Raw genomic sequence first — 12,485 nt, forward strand, 5'->3', positions numbered from 1 at the left:
ATAGGTCTTGCTCTGTGGCACGCTGTCTCGGCTTTCTTGACTGCGTCTATAACTTCTGCTATGGCATCCATTGTAGAGTGCCCCCTCCGAAAACCATGCTGTCTGGGCGACAGTCCTCCGGCGTCCTGTAACGCTCTGGTGAGGCGTTGCTTCAGGAGACTCTCCATCAATTTCCCTGCTGTGTCCAACATACATAGGGGACGGTAGGATGATGGAGAGTTGGGATCTCCTTTCCCTTTTGGAATGAGAACCAGTCGTGCTGTCTTCCATATGGTGGGGAAAATTCTTTCTTCGAGACATTTGTTGTACATGTGCAACATAAGTTCTGGGCAGTCGTTTGCAGCTAGTCTAATTGCCTCCGCGGGTATTCCGTCGGGCCCAGATGCTCTCCTAGGTTTCATAGTTCGCACGGCAGTTTTAAGCTCTTCTTCTTGGAATGGTTCCACGTTGCGATCTTCATGGGTAACGTACCCGCCCTCCCTAGGCAGTTGGGTGGGAAACAGGCCATCCACAATGTTCCTTATTTGGTTCTCGTCCATCAGCTGGTTTGGCGGACGGAACTTCTTCATTACTATCTTATATCCCTGCCCCCATGGGTCTCGATCCACTTCCTCGCAAAGCGCTTTCCAGCACTTAAGCTTGCTTTGCTTAATGGCAGCACTAAGAGCTTTCTTCGCTCCTTTGTACGCTTCCGACTTTTCTAGAGCCTCAGGCCTGCCGCGCGCGCGAGTTGCTAGCCTTCGCATCCTGTGGCATATTTTCCGCAGCTCCGCGATTTCGCTATTCCACCAGTATACCTGCTTTTTACCCCTCCACACTCCCCTCCGTGGCATAGAGAGGTTGCAAGCGTGGCGAAGACAGCTCATTGTTTTTTCAACCGTCTCTTCCGTCGGACTGGAGTTGTTGATTATCCGTCGGGCATCCCCCAGAACTGATGCGGAGAACGTGGCAGAGTCGACCTTGGATGCGTCCCATGCTTTTGTTCTGCGTGGCCCGTTCGGAATCTGCCTCTGACCGGGATCGTTTAGGTGGAAAGTGATGTAGTTGTGATCGCTGCCAGTCAGATCCTCTATGACTCTCCATCCAGCAGCGGTCAGCAGCAGGCTTTCTGACACTAGTGTTACATCGGGGATCGAGTATCCAAAGCCTGGCCGTCGGTATGTAGGGGTCGTACCAGTGTTAAGCACGTTCAAACCGAGCCTGGCTGCCATCTCAAGGACTAACCTTCCACGGGTGTTAGTCTGCGGCATTCCCCATTCGACGGCTCTTGCGTTAAAGTCTCCCGCCACAACCAGGTTACTAGTTAAGTCCCTCAGGTCGTCTTCAATAAGTTCAAGCTTCTCCCTGAACGTTTGAATGGGATCATTCGGGGACAAGTAGCAGCTTACTATTGTGGTATTATTCGTAGTTAGGCGGACGTAGCCTTGTCCGGCAACACGGTTCACAATATTGGCGTTTGCATCTGTCATCCAGATTGCGGCGGTGCCGGTGTTGTCTATATGCCAATCATTTCGGGCTCTATAGGGTTCGCTGATGATAACGCTGTTAGCTTTATGGTCTAAGACCAACTGTTGTAGTAGCTCATCAGCAAGTCTGCTCCGATTTAGGTTGCCTTGGATAAAACTAATCACTATTGAATTGAGACTTTGGCCTTTGCAACAGCGAGTGCCGCTCTGAAAATGCTGCATGCTCCAGATCCAGGGACATGATCGAGCTTCTGTGTATTACACAGGTAACATTTTGGAGCTGCGGTACAGGCCGAAGCTTTGTGGCCGCTTTGCCCACACTTCCAGCAGGCGTTACTCCTGTCTGGACCCTTGCATTCTGCCTTCCGGTGTCCGTAGCCGAGACACCTAAAGCAGCGTTGTACTTCTGCTCGCTGTCTGATTCGGCACTGTATCCATCCGCATCCGATCGGAATTTTACCTTTTTTGAGTAGGGCGTTGCCAATATTCTCGTCCACTTCGACGACCGCCATTTTCTGTTCTCTTTGGTTTGCTGCGAACACAGAGACACGGAGAGGTCTAGTGATTTCTTCTTTCCCGACCTCCCTCCTTATTGCGTCTTGGATTTCTGTTTCAGTTGTGAGACAGTCCATGCCAAGTACTTCCAACTTCATCCGCTTGGAGAGCTGTTGTGCTTCACCGACCTCTCCTACTGCACTACCTATAGCTGCTCTGAAGGCCGTCTGGTCACTGCAGCGCGCCGTTTCAATCAGTACGTTACCAGATTTGGTTTTTCGTACTGACCGTACCACCGTACCTGTGTCATTAGGGCGGAGCTGGCCGCGTATGGCCCCTAGTACCTGGGCATAGCTTTTGCCTTCCACAGGTTTTACCACAAAAGTTGCTGCTTGTCTCCTCTTTCTCGCCCGTTTTTGAGCTTTAGGGGCTTGGACGGGGGTTGCCTGCTTGGCTGGCTGGGCCCGCTGTTTCAGCCTCCGGCGCGCTACCTTGGACCAAGACTCACCTTGTGAAAGCGTATTTGTTCTTTCATCTCGTTTCTTTTTGGCTTCCAAGTCCTCCGAGTGGGAATCTGAGCTCGTTCGTGCCCTCTTGCTTTTTCGGCCCGATTCTCTGCTCTCATCTACCTTTTGGGCCCTTAACGATCCCATGCAGCTTAACGCTTCCTCGAGAAGAGCCATACCGGTTTTTATGTCCTTGGACACGGTCTTCTGCTTGAGGGCGGTTTCCTGCATCTCGCGCAGCACTGATACCGCGTACTCCAGCAGTTCGTCTTGGCTCTTCCCTTCGAGGCTTGTGTATGAGAGTGAGCCTCTTGGCGGAGTCGCACGTTTCTCCTTCCCAACAGTGCGCTGTGCAACGACATTGGGTGAGCTGACCGACGCTTTTTCCCTTGCAGTAGCAGGTGTTGACTGGCTGGGGTTATTGCGCAGCTGTGCTTTCGCTGCCTTTGTCTTTTCCGCCGATTCGGTGCCTTGTGTGGGCATTACCGACAAGGTCGCTTTAGCGGGGGTTGTTAAAACCGGCGATCTCAGCAGTTTAGTGCTCTTCTTGAACACCGCTTCATCGCCCCTTTCTTTCTCGCTTTCTCTACTTTTATCTTCCTTTGTTGTTTTTATTTTGTTGCTCATTTGTTCTATTGGGTCTCCGCTTCAAGCCGCTATCTCCGCACGATGTGCAGTCGCCGTCTTCAATTCCCGTGGTTATCTTTGCAGAAGCAGGGAGGCCACGCGTGGGTTGACACAGGTCCTTATGGGAGTCTGTGTTCAGAGCCAGAATACAGCGTTAGTCAGGAGTCGTCTCAACTGAGCCTGCACCACCAACTTAATGGCGACGTGCTTCGAACGTACTTGAAGACCTGCCAAGGTTTTAACGAGACGGAGACGATGCCGATATTAACCTACCAGCCGTTTCGGCAAGGTGTCACCCTTGCTTATTAAGGTAGTAGCCTATCGTCATCGCCAGCCCGTAGCAATCAGTTCATAATCATATTTCCAGTTTTGGTCAACAGGATCTTACTGGTCTCGATCCTGTGGATGCTTGATGGGGTATTTTAGGGCGGCATCCTATCGCCCTTCCACCGGAACTTTGGGATGTGTTGCCCTTAGAGCAACACATTCCCATTTTTCCACTGGATTGCTCGTTTTGGTTCGCCCTGAGTACTTAATTCACTCAGTACCTCCCGTCTTGTGGGAAGCGTTCCTCTATCCACCACCTGAGGAGGCGCCCGGTAGGGGACCGATACCCCCCGCGGGTAAAGTTGAAGTTAAAGTTGAAGTTAAAGTTAAGGTTAAGGTTAAAGTTAAAGGTAAAGTTAAGGTTAAAGTTAAAGTTGAAGTTAAAGTTAAAGTTAAAGTTAAAGTTAAAGTTAAAGTTAAAGTTAAAGTTAAAGTTAAAGTTAAAGCTAAAGTTAAAGTTAAAGTTAAAGTTAAAGTTAAGGTTAAAGTTAAAGTTAAAGTTAAAGCGAAAGTTAAAGTTAAAGTTAAAAATAAAGTTAAAGTTAAAGTTAAAATTAAAGTGAAAGTTAAAGTTAAAGTTAAAATTAAAGTTAAAGTTAAAGTTAAAGTTAAAGTTAAAGTTAAGGTTAAAGTTGAAGCTAAAGTTAAAGTTAAAGTTAAAGTTAAAGTTAAAGTTAAAGTTAAAGTTAAAGTTAAAGTTAAAGTTAAAGTTAAAGTTAAAGTTAAAGTTAAAGTTAAAGTTAAAGTTAAAGTTAAAGTTAAAGTTAAAGTTAAAGTTAAAGTTAAAGTTAAAGTTAAAGTTAGAGTAAAATTTAAAGTTAAAGTTAGAGTTAAAGTTAAAGTTAAAGCGAAAGTTAAAGTTAAAGTTAAATTTAAAAATAAAGTTAAACTTAAAGTTAAAGTTAAAATTAAAGTTAAAGTTAAAGTTAAGTTAAGGTTAAAGTTAAAGTTAAAGTTAAAGTCAACGTTAAAGTTAAAGTTAAGGTTAAAGTTAAAGGTAAAGTTAAAGTTAAAGTTAAAGTTATAGTTAAAGTTAAAGTTAAAGTTAAAGTTAAAGTTAAAGTTAAAGTTAAAGTTAAAGTTAAAGTTAAAGTTAAAGTTAAAGTTAAAGTTAAAGTTAAAGTTAAAGTTAAAGTTAAAGTTAATGTTAAAGTTAAAGTTAAAGTTAAAGTTAAAGTTAAGGTTAAAGTTGAAGCTAAAGTTAAAGTTAAAGTTAAAGTTAAAGTTAAAGTTAAAGTTAAAGTTAAAATTAAAGTTAAAGTTAAAGTTAAAGTTAAAGTTAAAGTTAAGGTTAAAGTTAAAGTTAAAGCGAAAGTTAAAGTTAAAGTTAAAAATAAAGTTAAAGTTAAAGTTAAAATTAAAGTTAAAGTTAAAGTTAAAGTTAAAGTTAAAGCTAGATTTAAAGTTAAAGTTAAAGTTAAAGTTAAAGTTAAAGTTAAGTTAAAGTTAAAGTTAAAGTTAAAGTCAACGTTAAAGTTAAAGTTAAGGTTAAAGTTAAAGGTAAAGTTAAAGTTAAAGTTAAAGTTAAAGTTAAAGTTAAAGTTAAAGTTAAAGTTAAAGTTAAAGTTAAAGTTAAAGTTAAAGTTAAAGTTAAAGTTAAAGTTAAAGTTAAAGTTAAAGTTAAAGTTAAAGTTAAAGTTAAAGTTAAAGTTAAAGTTAAAGTTAAAGTTAAAGTTAAAGTTAAAGTTAAAGTTAAAGTTAAAGTTAAAGTTAAAGTTAAAGTTAAAGTTAAAGTTAAAGTTAAGGTTAAAGTTAAAGTTAAAGTTAAAGTTAAAGTTAAAGTTAAAGTTAAAGTTAAAGTTAAAGTTAAAGTTAAAGTTAAAGTTAAAGTTAAAGTTAAAGTTAAAGTTAAAGCGAAAGTTAAAGTTAAAGTTAAAAATAAAGTTAAAGTTAAAATTAAAGTGAAAGTTAAAGTCAAAGTTAAAGTTAAAGTTAAAGTTAAAGTGAAAGTTAAAGTTAAAGCGAAAGTTATAGTTAAAAATAAAGTTAAAGTTAAAGTTAAAATTAAAGTGAAAGTTAAAGTTAAAGATAAAGTTAAAGTTAAAATTAAAGTTAAAATTAAAGTGAAAGTTAAAGTTAAAGTTAAGGTTAAATTTAAAGTTAAAGTTAAAGTTAAAGTTAAAAATAAATTTAAAGATAAAGTTAAAGTGAAAGTTAAAGTTAAAGTTAAAGTTAAAGTTTAAGTTTAAGTTAAAGTTAAAGCTAAAGTTAAGGTTAAAGTTAAAGTTAAAGTTAAAATTAAGGTTAAAGTTAAAGTTAAAGATAAAGTTAAAGTTAAAGTTAAAGTTAAAGTTAAAGTTAAAGTTAAAATTAAAGTTAAAGTTAAAGTTAAATTTAAAGTTAAAGCTAAAGTTAAAGTTAAAGTTAAAGTTAAATTTAAAGTTAAAGTTAAAGTGAATGTTAAAGTTAAAACGAAAGTTAAAGTTAAAAATAAATTTAAAGACAAAGTTAAAGTTAAAGTTAAAGTTAAAGTTAAAGTTAAAGTTAAAGTTAAAGTTAAAGTTAAAGTTAAAGTTAAAGTTAAAGTTAAAGTTGAAGTTTAAGTTTAAGTTAAAATTAAAGCTAAAGTTAAGGTTAAAGTTAAAGTTAAAGTTAAAATTAAGGTTAAAGTTAAAGCTAAAGTTAAAGATAAAGTTAAAGTTAAAGTTAAAGTTAAAGTTAAAGTTAAAGTTAAAGTTAAAGTTAAAGTTAAAGTTAAAGTTAAGGTCAAAGTTAAAGTTAAAGTTAAAGTTAAAGTGAAAGTTAAAGTTAAAGCGAAAGTTAAAGTTAAAAATAAAGTTAAAGTTAAAGTTAAAATTAAAGTGAAAGTTAAAGTTAAAGTTGAAGTTAAAGTTAAAGTTAAAGTTAAAGTTAAAGTTAAAGTTAAAGTTAAAGTTAAAATTAAAGTGAAAGTTAAAGTTAAAGTTAAAGTTAAGGTTAAATTTAAAGTTATAGTTAAAGTTAAAAATAAATTTAAAGATAAAGTTAAAGTTAAAGTGAAAGTTAAAGTTAAAGTTAAAGTTTAAGTTAAAGTTAAAGTTAAAGCTAAAGTTAAGGTTAAAGTTAAAGTTAAAGTTAAAGTTAAAATTAAGGTTAAAGTTAAAGTTAAAGATAAAGATAAAGTTAAAGTTAAATTTAAAGTTAAAGTTAAAGTTAAAGTTAAAGTTAAAGTTAAAGTTAAAGTTAAAGTTAAAGTTAAAGTTAAAGTTAAAGTTAAAGTTAAAGTTAAAGTTAAAGTTTAAGTTTAAGTTAAAGTTAAAGTTAAAGTTAAAGTTAAATTAAAGTTAAAGTTAAAGTTAAAGTTAAAGCTAAAGTTAAAGTTAAATTTAAAGTTAAAATTAAAGTGAATGTTAAAGTTAAAACGAAAGTTAAAGTTAAAAATAAATTTAAAGACAAAGTTAAAGTTAAAGTGAAAGTTAAAGTTAAAGTTTAAGTTAAAGTTAAAGTTAAAGTTAAAGTTAAAGTTAAAGTTAAGGTTAAGGTTAAAGTTAAAGTTAAAGTTAAAGTCAAAGTCAAAGTTAAAGTTAAAGTTAAAGTTAAGGTTAAAGTTAAAGTTAAAGTTAAAGTTAAAGTCAGAGTTAAAGTTAAAGTTAAAGTTAAAGTTAAAGTTAAAGTTAAAGTTAAAGTTAAAGTTAAAGTTGAAGTTAAAGTTAAAGTTAAAGTTAAAGTTAAAGTTAAAGTTAAAGTTAAAGTTAAAGTTAAAGTTAAAGTTAAAGGTAAAGTCAAAGTTAAAGTTAAAGTTAAAGTTAGTTAAGGTTAAAGTTAAAGTTAAAGCGAAAGTTAAAGTTAAAGTTAAATTTTAAAATAAAGTTAAAGTTGAAGTTAAAGTTAAAGTTAAAGTTAAAGTTAAAATTAAAGTTAAAGTTAAAGTTAAAGTTAAAGCTAAAGTTAAAGTTAAAGTTAAATTTAAAGTTAAAATTAAAGTGAATGTTAAAGTTAAAACGAAAGTTAAAGTTAAAAATAAATTAAAAGACAAAGTTAAAGTTAAAGTTAAAGTTAAAGTTAAAGTTAAAGTTTAAGTTAAAGTTTAAGTTAAAGTTAAAGTTAAAGTTAAAGTTAAAGTTAAAGTTAAAGTTAAAGTTAAAGTTAAAGTTAAAGTTAAAGTTAAAGTTAAAGTTAAAGTTAAAGTTAAAGTTAAAGTTAAAGTTAAAGTTAAGGTTAAAGTTAAAGTTAAAGTTAAAGTCAAAGTTAAAGTTAAAGTTAAAGTTAAGGTTAAAGTTAAAGTTAAAGTTAAAGTTAAAGTTAAAGTTAAAGTTAAAGTTAAAGTTAAAGTTAAAGTTAAAGTTAAAGTTAAAGTTAGAGTTAAAGTTAAAGTTAAAGTTAAAGTTAAAGTTAAAGGTAAAGTTAAAGTTAAAGTTAAAGTTAAAGTTAAAGTTAAAGTTAAAGTTAAAGTTAAAGTTAAAGTTAAAGTTAAAGTTAAAGTTAAAGTTAAAGTTAAAGTTAAAGGTAAAGTTAAAGTTAAAGTTAAAGTTAAAGTTAAGGTTAAAGTTAAAGTTAAAGCGAAAGTTAAAGTTAAAGTTAAATTTAAAAATAAAGTTAAAGTTAAAGTTAAAATTAAAGTTAAAGTTAAAGTTAAAGTTAAGTTAAGGTTAAAGTTAAAGTTAAAGTTAAAGTTAAAGTCAACGTTAAAGTTAAAGTTAAGGTTAAAGTTAAAGGTAAAGTTAAAGTTAAAGTTAAAGTTAAAGTTAAAGTTAAAGTTAAAGTTAAAGTTAAAGTTAAAGTTAAAGTTAAAGTTAAAGTTAAAGTTAAAGTTAAAGTTAAAGTTAAAGTTAAAGTTAAAGTTAAAGTTAAAGTTAAAGTTAAAGTTAAAGTTAAAGTTAAAGTTAAAGTTAAAGTTAAAGTTAAAGTTAAAGTTAAAGTTAAAGTTAAAGTTAAAGTTAAAGTTAAAGTTAAAGTTAATGTTAAAGTTAAAGTTAAAGTTAAAGTTAAAGTTAAAGTTGAAGCTAAAGTTAAAGTTAAAGTTAAAGTTAAAGTTAAAGTTAAAGTTAAAGTTAAAGTTAAAGTTAAAGTTAAAGTTAAAGTTAAAGTTAAAGTTAAAGTTAAAGTTAAAGTTAAAGTTAAAGTTAAAGTTAAAGTTAAAGTTAAAGTTAAAGTTAGAGTAAAAGTTAAAGTTAAAGTTAGAGTTAAATTTAAAGTTAAAGTTAAAGTTAAAGTTAAAGTTAAAGTTAAAGTTAAAGTTAAAGTTAAAGTTAAAGTTAAAGTTAAAGTTAAAGTTAAAGTTAAAGTTAAGGTTAAAGTTAAAGTTGAAGTTAAAGTTAAAGTAAAAGTTAAGGTTAAAGTTTAAGTTAAAGTTAAAGTTAAAGCGAAAGTTAAAGTTAAAAATAAAGTTAAAGTTAAAATTAAAGTGAAAGTAAAAGTTAAAATTAAAGTTAAAGTTAAAGTTGAAGTTAAAGTTAAGGTTAAGGTTAAAGTTAAAGGTAAAGTTAAGGTTAAAGTTAAAGTTGAAGTTAAAGTTAAAGTTAAAGTTAAAGTTAAAGTTAAAGTTAAAGTTAAAGTTAAAGTTAAAGTTAAAGTTAAAGTTAAAGTTAAAGTTAAAGTTAAAGTTAAAGTTAAAGTTAAAGTTAAAGTTAAAGTTAAAGTTAAAGTTAAAGTTAAAGTTAAAGCTAAAGTTAAAGTTAAAGTTAAAGTTAAGGTTAAAGTTAAAGTTAAAGTTAAAGCGAAAGTTAAAGTTAAAGTTAAAAATAAAGTTAAAGTTAAAGTTAAAATTAAAGTGAAAGTTAAAGTTAAAGTTAAAATTAAAGTTAAAGTTAAAGTTAAAGTTAAAGTTAAAGTTAAAGTTAAAGTTAAAGTTAAAGTTAAAGTTAAAGTTAAAGTTAAAGTTAAGGTTAAAGTTAAAGCGAAAGTTAAAGTTAAAGTTAAAAATAAAGTTAAAGTTAAAGTAAAAGTTAAGGTTAAAGTTTAAGTTAAAGTTAAAGTTAAAGCGAAAGTTAAAATTAAAAATAAAGTTAAAGTTAAAGTTAAAATTAAAGTGAAAGTGAAAGTTAAAGTTAAAGTTAAAGTTAAGGTTAAAGTTAAAGATGAAGTTAAAGTTAAAGTAAAAGTTAAGGTTAAAGTTTAAGTTAAAGTTAAAGTTAAAGCGAAAGTTAAAGTTAAAAATAAAGTTAAAGTTAAAGTTAAAGTTAAAATTAAAGTGAAAGTTAAAGTTAAAGGTAAAATTAAAGTTAAAGTTAAAGTTGAAGTTAAAGTTAAGGTTAAAGTTGAAGTTAAAGTTAAGGTTAAAGTTAAAGGTAAAGTTAAAGTTAGAGTTAAAGTTAAAGTTAAAGTTAAAGTTAAAGTTAAAATTAAGGTTAAAGTTAAAGTTGAAGTTAAAGTTAAAGTTAAAGTTAAAGTTAAAGTTAAAGTTAAAGCTAAAGTTAAAGTTAAAGTTAAAGTTAAAGTTAAAGTTAAAGTTAAGGTTAAAGTTAAAGTTAAAGCGAAAGTTAAAGTTAAAGTTAAAATTAAAGTGAAAGTTAAAGTTAAAGTTAAAATTAAAGTTAAAGTTAAAGTTAAAGTTAAAGTTAAAGTTAAAGTTAAAGTTAAAGTTAAAGTTAAAGTTAAAGTTAAAGTTAAAGTTAAAGTTAAAGTTAAAGTTAAAGTTAAAGTTAAAGTTAAAGTTAAAGTTAAAGTTAAAGTTAAAGTTAAAGTTAAAGTTAAAGTTAAAGTTAAGGTTAAAGTTAAAGTTAAAGCGAAAGTTAAAGTTAAAGTTAAAAATAAAGTTAAAGTTAAAAATAAAGTTAAAGTTAAAGTTAAAGTTAAAGTTAAAGTTAAAGTTAAAGTTAGAGTTAAAGTTAAAGTTAAAGTTAAAGTTAAAGTTAAAGTTAAAATTAAATTTAAGTTAAGGTTAAAGTTAAAGTTAAAGTTAAAGTTAAAGTCAACGTTAAAGTTAAAGTTAAGGTTAAAGTTAAAGGTAAAGTTAAAGTTAAAGTTAAAGTTAAAGTTAAAATTAAATTTAAAGTTAAAGTTAAAGTTAAAGTTAAAGTTAAAGTTAAAGTTAAAGTTAAAGTTAAAGGTAAAGTTAAAGTTAAAGTTAAAGTTAAAGTTAAAGTTAAGGTTAAAGTTAAAGTTAAAGCGAAAGTTAAAGTTAAAGTTAAATTTAAAAATAAAGTTAAAGTTAAAGTTAAAATTAAAGTTAAAGTTAAAGTTAAGTTAAGGTTAAAGTTAAAGTTAAAGTTAAAGTTAAAGTTAAAGTTAAAGTTAAAGTTAAAGTTAAAGTCAACGTTAAAGTTAAAGTTAAAGGTTAAAGTTAAAGGTAAAGTTAAAGTTAAAGTTAAAGTTAAAGTTAAAGTTAAAGTTAAAGTTAAAGTTAAAGTTAAAGTTAAAGTTAAAGTTAAAGTTAAAGTTAAAGTTAAAGTTAAAGTTAAAGTTAAAGTTAAAGTTAAAGTTAAAGTTAAAGTTAAAGTTAATGTTAAAGTTAAAGTTAAAGTTAAAGTTAAAGTTAAGGTTAAAGTTGAAGCTAAAGTTAAAGTTAAAGTTAAAGTTAAAGTTAAAGTTAAAGTTAAAGTTAAAGTTAAAGTTAAAGTTAAAGTTAAAGTTAAAGTTAAAGTTAAAGTTAAAGTTAAAGTTGAAGTTAAAGTTAAAGTTAGAGTAAAAGTTAAAGTTAAAGTTAGAGTTAAAGTTAAAGTTAAAGTTAAAGTTAAAGTTAAAGTTAAAGTTAAAGTTAAAGTTAAAGTTAAAGTTAAAGTTAAGGTTAAAGTTAAAGTTGAAGTTAAAGTTAAAGTAAAAGTTAAGGTTAAAGTTTAAGTTAAAGTTAAAGTTAAAGCGAAAGTTAAAGTTAAAAATAAAGTTAAAGTTAAAATTAAAGTGAAAGTTAAAGTTAAAATTAAAGTTAAAGTTAAAGTTGAAGTTAAAGTTAAGGTTAAGGTTAAAGTTAAAGGTAAAGTTAAGGTCAAAGTTAAAGTTGAAGTTAAAGTTAAAGTTAAAGTTAAAGTTAAAGTTAAAGTTAAAGTTAAAGTTAAAGTTAAAGTTAAAGTTAAAGTTAAAGTTAAAGTTAAAGTTAAAGCTAAAGTTAAAGTTAAAGTTAAAGTTAAAGTTAAGGTTAAAGTTAAAGTTAAAGTTAAAGCGAAAGTTAAAGTTAAAGTTAAAAATAAAGTTAAAGTTAAAGTTAAAATTAAAGTGAAAGTTAAAATTAAAGTTAAAATTAAAGTTAAAGTTAAAGTTAAAGTTAAAGTTAAAGTTAAAGTTAAAGTTAAAGTTAAAGTTAAAGTTAAAGTTAAAGTTAAAGTTAAAGTTAAAGTTAAAGTTAAAGGTAAAGTTAAAGTTAAAGTTAAGGTTAAAGTTAAAGTTAAAGCGAAAGTTAAAGTTAAAGTTAAAAATAAAGTTAAAGTTAAAGTAAAAGTTAAGGTTAAAGTTTAAGTTAAAGTTAAAGTTAAAGCGAAAGTTAAAATTAAAAATAAAGTTAAAGTTAAAGTTAAAATTAAAGTGAAAGTGAAAGTGAAAGTTAAAGTTAAAGTTAAGGTTAAAGTTAAAGTTGAAGTTAAAGTTAAAGTAAAAGTTAAGGTTAAAGTTTAAGTTAAAGTTAAAGTTAAAGCGAAAGTTAAAGTTAAAAATAAAGTTAAAGTTAAAGTTAAAGTTAAAATTAAAGTGAAAGTTAAAGTTAAAGGTAAAATTAAAGTTAAAGTTAAAGTTGAAGTTAAAGTTAAGGTTAAAGTTGAAGTTAAAGTTAAGGTTAAAGTTAAAGGTAAAGTTAAAGTTAGAGTTAAAGTTAAAGTTAAAGTTAAAGTTAAAGTTAAAGTTAAAATTAAGGTTAAAGTTAAAGTTGAAGTTAAAGTTAAAGTTAAAGTTAAAGTTAAAGTTAAAGTTAAAGTTAAAGTTAAAGTTAAAGTTAAAGTTAAAGCTAAAGTTAAAGTTAAAGTTAAAGTTAAAGTTAAAGTTAAAGTTAAAGTTAAGGTTAAAGTTAAAGTTAAAGCTAAAGCGAAAGTTAAAGTTAAAGTTAAAATTAAAGTGAAAGTTAAAGTTAAAGTTAAAATTAAAGTTAAAGTTAAAGTTAAAGTTAAAGTTAAAGTTATAGTTAAAGTTAAAGTTAAAGTTAAAGTTAAAGTTAAAGTTAAAGTTAAAGTTAAAGTTAAGGTTAAAGTTAAAGCGAAAGTTAAAGTTAAAGTTAAAAATA

The sequence above is a fragment of the Eurosta solidaginis genome, chromosome X, assembly GCF_040869045.1.
Source record: "Eurosta solidaginis isolate ZX-2024a chromosome X, ASM4086904v1, whole genome shotgun sequence".
In the NCBI taxonomy this organism is placed as follows: Eukaryota; Metazoa; Arthropoda; class Insecta; order Diptera; family Tephritidae; genus Eurosta; species Eurosta solidaginis.